Here is a 9,898-nt window from a genome sequence, read left to right on the forward strand (position 1 = left end):
TACAACTGCTTAAATTCTGATATTTATACAGATTAAAGTTGTTATCAGAAGTTGAAATTGGTAAAAACTTTAAGGACTGTAAGTTGTAGTTATCTAGTCTATTTCTCATGCATTTGTACTTAATATTTTTGACATCATCAAATATCTGTTAAACTTGTATATTTTGTTAATTTACAAGTTGGGGGAGATTGTTAGATATATTTGATAATGTCATGGCTAATATGTTTTATGTTTAGCTTTCAGATCTTACGTGAACAGGATAAATCAGTACTTAACTGTTGATCAGTACTTATACTGGAAGTCAGGACTTAAGGATATCAGTACTTATATTATCAGGAGATAATCATCAGAAGATAGATATCAGAACTTAAGTGCTAAAGGACAATCAGATAAGGACAGTAGCTGATTAAAGGAAAGAAGATTGAGATAAATATAAGAAGAGATATGCATGAAGAAGGAATTCCGTGAAGAATGGAATACTTGGAAGAAAAGATATCTGATTGATATATTTTATGAAGCAGAATTATATTCCATATCAATTAGCGATTATCTTGTAACTGTGTAGTATATAAACACAGACATAGGGTTTACACTATAAGTGTTATCATTATTAGAAAAGATTATTCATTGTAACCCTAGCAGCTCTCGTGATATTTGTTCATCACTGAGAGGTAACAGTTCCATACTGTAATAGAGTTTATTGTTTAAATAAAGTTTGTTTTCTGTTACTTAAGTTCTTAAAGTTCGATTTGAGTGTACTATACACTGTATACACCCCCTCTACAGTGTGTGTGTGACCTAACACATGAAATTATATTTAATTTCACGAAATCATTCAACATAATTCCTGCAGAGAAAAAAAATATAAAATCAATATAATGATTTTAATTTTTGAAACTGGAAAAACAGTACAAGAACAACCCAAAGCAAGCCACACATCAACAATCACACGCGCACCAACGCGCCATCGCAACACAACCGAACAAAATACACACATACACTGACACTAACACACACCCACAACTATATACACACACATAACCACAACAACATGTATGTATATTTATATCGGAACGAAACTGAACCGGGCCAAGATACCAGAAAACAAGAGGACGGTGGCCGGAATCGCGGAGGAGATAGGCGGGGAAGAGAAGGACGAAAGAGGGAGGGAGAAAGAGATATATATAGAGAGAGCTATAGAGAGAGATTGAAAACTGTGAGAGAGAGAGGGGAGAGAGAGTTGAGAGACAGAGAGGGTGAGATGAGAGAGAGACAGGGTCAATGTTAACCCACGGAACCAAATGCTGGCTGCCCCCTCCTTCTGTTAAGCCGCGTGTCCAATAAAAAGGAACACGTGGCTACTTCCTAGACTGGACAAAATTTTTATAACACCAAATCGTAAAATTAGCGATACATACCGCGCGCGAGAGTTAGTCGAAAAAATTCCAAAATGGTCTTAAAATGTCACAAATATCCCGAAGTTTGTAAAAACATAGATTTTGAAATTTTAAGACAATTTTCAAAATGCAATTTATACCCGCTTTTAGCCTTTAAATGAAACCATGTGCGGGTAAGTTTAATCCCGAAAATTTCCAAAATAATTTTAAAATTCTCAGAATATTATGAACTTAATAAAATACAAGTTTTATGATTTTTGAAGAAGTCTGGAATTAAATATGGATTTTACTAATAAACACAGTCAAAAAATCATTCAAAAATAAATAATTAACAGAATATTGATTTGAAAATTTTATAAAATCCCAAAAATAGTCCTTAAAATTTTAGAATCATAAAAAAATTTAGAGGCAACCTAGATAGCTTTTGAAAATAAGATTTTCATAAAATCATTTTTTTTAAAAGTGAAATCAAAATAAAACGGTGCAGCAGCTAGTTATAAAAACACACCACGCAATCCAACAATCACCTATAAATAATAATAAATCAGATACAGGGACCAAAATTAATACAAAATTCTTTATTCAATATATTTACGCAATAATTGCATATTTAAATATTACAGAAATATACGAGTCATTATAATTGTGCTATATCTTGTGAATCAGCTCAGTTTGTGAGCAACTTTCAGAGGTTGCAGCAGCCAGTTGCTGCCTTATATCATCCTAACAACCGTAATCATCCGAACTTCAGCTGGAGCGTCAATAAGAATACAATACAACAGCCGTACCAGCAGTTTGGAAACAAGCAATTCAATCCTCTTGGTTTCCAGCAACAGTCTGCACCAAGACATTAGTTTCATTCATAGGGGATGCAACAACAATCTCATGGAAGTCCAGGTCCATCTGCTAATAAAAATCTGAATTGGAGGAGTTGAGGCTTATGTGTAAAAGCCAAGCGGTTTAAATCAAGACTCTGGAGAACCAAATAGGGCAAATTGTGAATGCACTATTGAGTTGACCGCAAGGAACTCTTCCTAGTGATACAGAAGCTAATCCAGGCAAGAGGGAAGTTAAAGAATAGATTAATACAATCACCTTGAGGACTGGAAAGGTCGCAAACCCTCAAAATCATCAAGAGGAAGATTTAGAAAAAAAATTCCAGAATGCAGGCGTGTCCGCGCCCATATCAAGTGCGCTCGTGCCTTTCTAATTTCAGAAAGTGAAAAAATTACTGATTCAGTTGTGAAAAAGGATGGCGAAGCGGAAACGAAGAAAAATTCTGCTAAAAACCCTACTCCTGAGCAGAATACATGGGAGAAACAAGGCTATCTGCCTCCCCCATTTCCTAAAAGGCTTCAAAAGCATAGGTTCGACAAACAATTTGCCAAGTTTGTGGAGGTTTTCAGAAAATATTAGAGAATGGTTGTTGGGGATCAGGATTAGGATATGCTGCTAGATCTAATTCTGATAAGAAAATTGAAAAAGAAATGGAGAAAACAGAACCAGTAAATACTTATAGCAAGGTCAAACTGAACAAGGTTCAGATAAAGACCATTAAATTTAATCCAAATGCTAATACTATCAAGTCAATCTATGAGGAAGGTTCAACCTCAGCACCTAGATCAAACTTATTTACTGATAAGAGTGAATAAGTTCACACAAAATCAGTAAATATTAGTTCAATGACTCAGAAACAGCTTAAGCAAAAGATGAAGGATTTACACATGTAAGATAAGAAGAAAAGGCCTAGGAAAAATAGGAATGGCAAGGTAGGTGTTAATAAGAATGATAATTATGTAACTCATCCCAATGTACCTAGAAAGGCATGTTTGAATTGTGGTAGTACTAATCATCTTGCTAATTGTTGTAGGAAGAATAAAGAGATAAATAATGTTCCTTCCAAATCAGAGTTTAGGAATAGAATAGTTAGATATAAACCACAGAGTCTTTATTTTCATTGTGGTAGTGTTTGGCACTCTATTTATACATATAAAGAGTATCACATTTTGTATTAGGATTACTATAAACTGAAACCCTCTTTAATTAAAGAAAAATCTGTTTCTACATTTATAAATACTGATAGTAAGGATGTTAACATAAAATCTGATAAAAAGTCTTTTGCTGCATATGTTAACAAACTTAAAAAGGCCAAAGGATCCAAGCAAGTCTGGGTCCTTAAAATACTAATTGATTTCAGTTACTAATTGCAGGGCAACATGAGGAATACTCTAGTCTTGGACAGTGGATGCTCAGGACACATGACTGGTTATAAATCCTTGCTATCAGTTTGAGGAGAAAGCTGACCCAAGTGTTTCTTATGGAGATGGAAACTTAGGGAAAATCTTAGGATGTGGAAAAATCAAAGTTGAAAATGTCATGATTGAAAATATAGCTCTAGTTGCAAGACTCAAGCATAATCTGATTAGCGTGAGTCAAATTTGTGACAGAGGTTATCATGTCAACTTCTATGAGGAGCATTGTGAAATTTTCAGTAAGTCTAATGATAAGATTGCAATGAATGGTATAAGACATGGTAGTTTATATGAAGCCAGGGTCTCCACAAGCACTGATGAATCAGAAGTTTGTCTACTAAGTAGAGCATCTCTGGAAGACAGCTGGAACTGCCATAAAAGACTTTCTCACCTCAATTTCAACAATATCAATGAACTTGTGAGAAAATATCTTGTGAGAGGATTGCCCAATGCAGTGTTTACTCCTGATGGCTAATGTGACTCATGCTAGAAAGCCAAGAAAAGCAAAATATCTTTCAAGAGTAAAACCGAATCCTCTATTCTTGAACCATATCATCTACTTCATATGGATCTCTTTGGTCCAGTAAATGTTATGTCAATTTCCAAGAAAAGTTATGCACTCGTAATTGTTGATGAATATACAAGATACATATGGGTGTATTTTATGCTCCATCCATTCTTCTTGATCATGTGAGGGAGCTGAAAAAAGGATGAACATACAAAGTGAAGATCATCAGAAGTGATAATGGAACTGAATTCAAGAATAGCTCAATGGAAGAGTTCTACAAACTTAAGAGGATAAAATAAGAGTTTTCTGCTCCTGGAACTCCATAACAAAATGGAGTTGTTGAAAAAAAGAATAGGACTCTCATAGAATGTGACGCCCTTCAAACCCGGGTCAGAAGTTTGGGGTTCACAACACACACACACACACACACAATATATAAACTTGTTCATGAAATAACATATATACAATGACTCTAACTTACACAGCCACGGATCAAAACAGGTTATCTAAATCTTATAACAAACGAGAAACTCAAGTAGTAATTTGACAACCAATTTTTAAAATTTACTTTATTTAAAGAACTTTTAGAAATTTTGTTAAGAAATTCTCTTTCGAAAACTTGTTTAAAATTTTCAAAATTGCACATCTAGTTGTCCTTACTATATGAGTTGGTTGTTGTCCTCCTTAACCATAACAATATACCCAACTAAAGAAACAATCATGTAAAAGTCCATCCACTTCTATCTATATTCCACCCTTTATTGGGTCCATCTTGCATCCATTAGTCGATGAAAACTTTAGTTACCGTTGCATATTATCTTATTCATAACTTTACTCCAATGCTTCCATAATGGTAATAGTCCCATCATCAATTTTTCTATCGTTAAGTACAACAGGTCTATCCAATAGTCAACAAGTATATTCTATAAAACAAAGTCTGCTGATATCACATCACATCGCTACTATACATATCACATTCATCATAACACCATCATCTAACTCCAAGAAAACTATGGATCTCCAATCTTCTCAAACTCCTTTAAAACCCATCTAGCCTACTCCACAAAATAATCATGGGTGGCATACTCACTAGTGGCTCCATATAACCTAGTAGCAGCAATCCTTTAGAACACATGAGTCCTCTCTCTAAACTTCTTCTCATCTTCCTCAATATCTCAAGTACTCACAATATGTGGTAGCTCTCGAATCCATCCTCGTAGGTGTTATTACTCCATAAGACAGGTCTCAAACTGATGATATGGAATATGGTGTGGGGTAAACTAAAAATATGTGCTCATGACTGAATGTCCAGTAGAACCAGAATCAGCAGGTGGGGGTCATTGAATAGGTGATTTCATATCAGAGGTAGTAGAATAGCTTGAAGAGGTGCAGATGTCACAATAGGAGGTAATACAGCTAATACTGTTAGAAGAACAAGGTGTGGATCAAATCTGGGTGAAGATAACGGTCCTCGAACAGAAGTCTCTGAATGATCAGATAGAAAAAGGATAGTAGGATCTGCCATCGCTGTTATCTGGAAGTCAACTCCACAAGATAAGAATCTCGAATCGCAACATGAATCATACCAAAAACCTACTACAAAATTGCACTCAACCTCTCGATGTCATATATTTCTATTTCTTCTTCTGAATCCTAACCCTCTAACCAATCCCGACAATCTAAGCTTGTTTCAGTGACTTATAACCTGTAGTTCTGATACCAACCTGTGACGCCCTCCAAACCCGATTCAGAAGTTTAGGGTTCACAACACACACACAAACATAATATATAAACATGTTTATGAAATAACATATATATAATGAACTAAACTTACACAACCACGGATCGCAACAGGTTAAAGTATGAAAACAAGCCACAACCTTAACTTTTATTAAATAGTTTAACTTACAATTGATAATGAAATTATTCTTACAATCTTGCATAACTCAACTACAATATAAAGCTCCTGCTAGATCGATCCAACTCAACCTGGAATCCTAGCTCACACACTACACTGGAAATCCTCGTTATCGACCCTTTTCTTTTTAACTGTAGAATACATAAACAAACAGATTCGCAAAAGTGAGCTAAGTAGCTCAGCAAGTCATAACAACAACAATAAGGATATACAATGATCAATTGAAATGATTTAGAGGAATCAAGTTTCTTGTTTAACAATTAATGGAATTGGATAATTCATTTAAAGTTTGAAAACCAAGGTTAGGTTGTTGATCAGTCACACACTAACCCCGAGCAAGGCACGCGGATCTGCTCTCTATACTAGATTCAAGGCACACATTGGCCTAACATGACCACCAATCTGGTCTGGCCACGAATCTGGTCCACATTAATAAAAACTATCCAATTCTAAAATAATTCAATATGATAAACATTGTAATTCAATAAAACAGAATCATAATTAACATTGATAAAATATTTATCTTAGAGCATAATGCAATTCATGAGTATCACCAGGATATATCAAGGTATGTATGAAGAATGGCTTTAAGCCCGTAGAAGAATCAGGTATGAAATGAACAATGGTTTAATGGTTATACAGGATTTATTCCTTTGATGTTACAAGGTGCTGTAGAATATATATGTCTCTGTATGTCCAAGCAATTTTGTTCCATTGTTTAGTATGTGGTGTATATATATTTTTGGAGTGGTATCATATTTGTGTGATTTAGTATCTGGGAAATCAACAATCGTTGGTTTACAAGGACTAAGGCTTATAGCTCAAGTATCGAATGATATGATCAGGGTTCAAGAATGATTCAAAGCACTTACAATATAAAATGTAACTATTTTGAATACTAGAACTATGTCACAAAAAAGTTCATAAATACTTTCAATATATCTCGAGAAAGGTTGAGAAGTACTTGCCTTATCACAGATGATTCCCAACTTTACTTATACTCGTCTAACAGTTCTACTCAACCACCACTTTCCTTCTTTTTTTATGTCTCGCTTCTACTCACTGATCACTTGCTTTCTTTTTCTACGCCTGATAAGTGGATTTTATATCCACTTGGAATGCTTTATTACAAGCTTAAATTGGTGTTTTGGACTCAAGTTGTTGGTATTTTGATGTGTTTTTGTGTTATTGCATTTCAGGTATTAGTTAAATGAAGAAAAGAGCTTTTAAAGGAAATATAATGAAAAGTGATCAGAATTGGAATCCAAGGCCATTTTCAAGTTGTAGAGAATCTCAATAGCTTCGCGTGGGCAGTTGAATCGCCTAATTCTGACGAGTAGAACTCAAGTTATGGTCAAAACAAGATTCATCAGAATATTTTTCCAGTCAGTAGCTGAGCGCCCGCTCAGGAGAGCTGAGCGGCCGCTCAGGGCGCGGCTGGTCGCTGATTTCGCTGAAAAAGCCTTTTTTGAGTAGAATTTGACGATATTAAGGGTCCAGGTCCACTAGGGGCGTATATATACTTAAAAAAAAGGGTTTTCATCATCCGGGAAGATTGGGATACCAAGGAGAAGACCTAGAAGCACAGAACAACTCCGAAAAAGAAGATCTTGTTTTCAACTTGTGATTCTTTGAATTAGTTGTAACTTTGGATGCTCGTTTTCGTTCTTGTTGAACCTAGATCTCGTTTATTCGTACTTTGATTATTATTTAGTTTATTAAGACCTTGTTTATACCATGCTTTCATTGGAACCCATGGTGATGATGAGTTCGATTATGGGCTAATCGTTGTCATGGGATTCTAGCGGATTTACTTATGGATTTCAATAGTTAATTATTTCGATATCTTGGTGTGTGGTGATTGATTGATATCCTAGTATTGGTTGTGCTTATTCGTCTTATGTGCATAGCTAACATATAAGATAACGTGTTAATCTCTATTGAAACGACAGTGAATATAGAGGTTTAGAACTTGCCATGCTAGCATAGGTTCATGTATTTGTTATACATGATTCGTAGGTAACTCTAACCGTTTTACTTTCCCTATGTAATCAAGATAGATAACTTGTGCTTAAACCGTTATGTTGTCAAATTCTATAGATATATAGGGTCTCAATATAATTGGTGCCTATTCAGCTTCTATCTCTTTTGTGGATGTCTGGTAGAATGGTACTCGTGCAATGAAAGTTGGCATTTATCAGTTTCGTGTTATCTGATTAGTGTCATCACCATCACATGCTAAGGTTAAGAATAATAAGGCTATTGAATGGAGTAGTAATGAAGTTAGAATCCCATGTTTGTCATATATAGTAATTCAACCTCAATTCTCTTAGTTAATGTTATTTAGTATAATCTCTTAGTTTAATAAAAACCCAATTTGTTATTTGTCTTAGAATTGAGCGTTAACCATACATTGTTGCATAGGTGCATAAATTGAACTTAACCTAAACCAGTCTCTGTGGGAATGAATCTGATTTATATCTTATACTACTTGCGAACGCGTATACTTGCGTGAATATTAGCGCGTGTTTTCACCCTAACAAGTTTTTGGCGCTGCTGCCGGGGACTCGGTGTTAATTTTTAGTTTATGTGCTTGTCATCAGTGGTCGTTAAAGTTCATTGACTCGGATTCTTTTATTTTCACGGTTTATTTGTTTGTGTTTCAGGTACTCATTACAATGGGAGATCCAGCAGCACGAACGAAAGCCTTGATGGATTTTTCTCAACCCAAGATCAATGACATTCAATCTAGCATTGTCCGGCCAGCTATCACAGCTAATACCTTTGAGATCAAGCCTGGCATAATTCAATGGGTACAGACTTCAGTCCAGTTTGGGGGTTCTCCAACGGAAGATCCCAATACACATATTAGGGATTTTATTGAAATATGCGACACCTTCAAGTTCAACGGTGTTTCTGAAGATGCTGTGAAGCCGAGACTGTTCCCATTCTCTCTGAAGGACAAGGCTAAGAGCTGGTTACACTCTCTACCAGCTGGTTCGATTACTACTTGGGAAGATCTTGCTCAGAAGTTTCTTACTAAATTCTTCCCTATGGCGAAGACAGCTGCACTCAGGAATGCTATTACTCAATTTGTGCAGCAAACGGGAGAATCGCTAAGTGAAGCTTGGGAGCGCTACAAGGAGATGCTTAGGAAGTGTCCTCATCATGGAATTCCTGATTGGATGATCATCACTTGTTTTTACAATGGGTTGGGAGCACAGTCCAGACCCATGCTCGATGCAGCACCAGGCGGAGCATTATAGGCAAAGAGCTATAAGGAAGCTTATGATCTAATTGAACTGATGGCTGCTAATGAATATCAGTATCCAACCCAGAGATATCCACATGGCAAGGTAGCAGGAGTTCTCGAAGTGGATACAGCTACGGCTATCACTGCTCAAATAAAGGCGTTGTCTATAAAGATCGATTCTCTGGCTAACTATGGTGTTAAGCAGATAATTAGTGTTTGTGAGCTGTGTGCAGGTTCGCATGCGACGGAACAATGCGCTATATCTAGTGACTCAGCTCACTTTGTGAGCAACTTTCAGAGATCACAGCAATCCAGTTCCAGACACTTATCATCCTGACAACTGGAATCATCCTAACTTCAGCTGGAGCAACAATCAGAATGCGATGCAACAGCCGTTCCAGCAGTTTAGAAATAAGCTATTCAACCCTCCTGGTTTTCAGCAACAAATTGCACCAAAACAACAACGCCAAATTCAACAACAAAATCATGATGCAAGTCTATCTTCGAATGAAAAATCTGAATTGGAGGAGTTGCGGCTTATGTGCAAAAACCAGGCTATTATATGCCAAA

General features: G+C 35.9%; 1 non-coding gene across 1 annotated transcript; it reads right to left on the reverse strand.

Annotated features, from left to right (window-relative positions):
• Positions 1 to 9,143: 9,143 nt before the first annotated feature.
• LOC141715413 (small nucleolar RNA R71) lies at positions 9,144 to 9,250 on the reverse strand. Its single transcript, XR_012572178.1, has one exon. It is a non-coding gene; the product is annotated as a small nucleolar RNA R71 (small nucleolar RNA).
• Positions 9,251 to 9,898: the final 648 nt, after the last annotated feature.

This window comes from Apium graveolens, chromosome 3 (assembly GCF_009905375.1).
Source record: "Apium graveolens cultivar Ventura chromosome 3, ASM990537v1, whole genome shotgun sequence".
NCBI lineage: Eukaryota > Viridiplantae > Streptophyta > Magnoliopsida > Apiales > Apiaceae > Apium > Apium graveolens.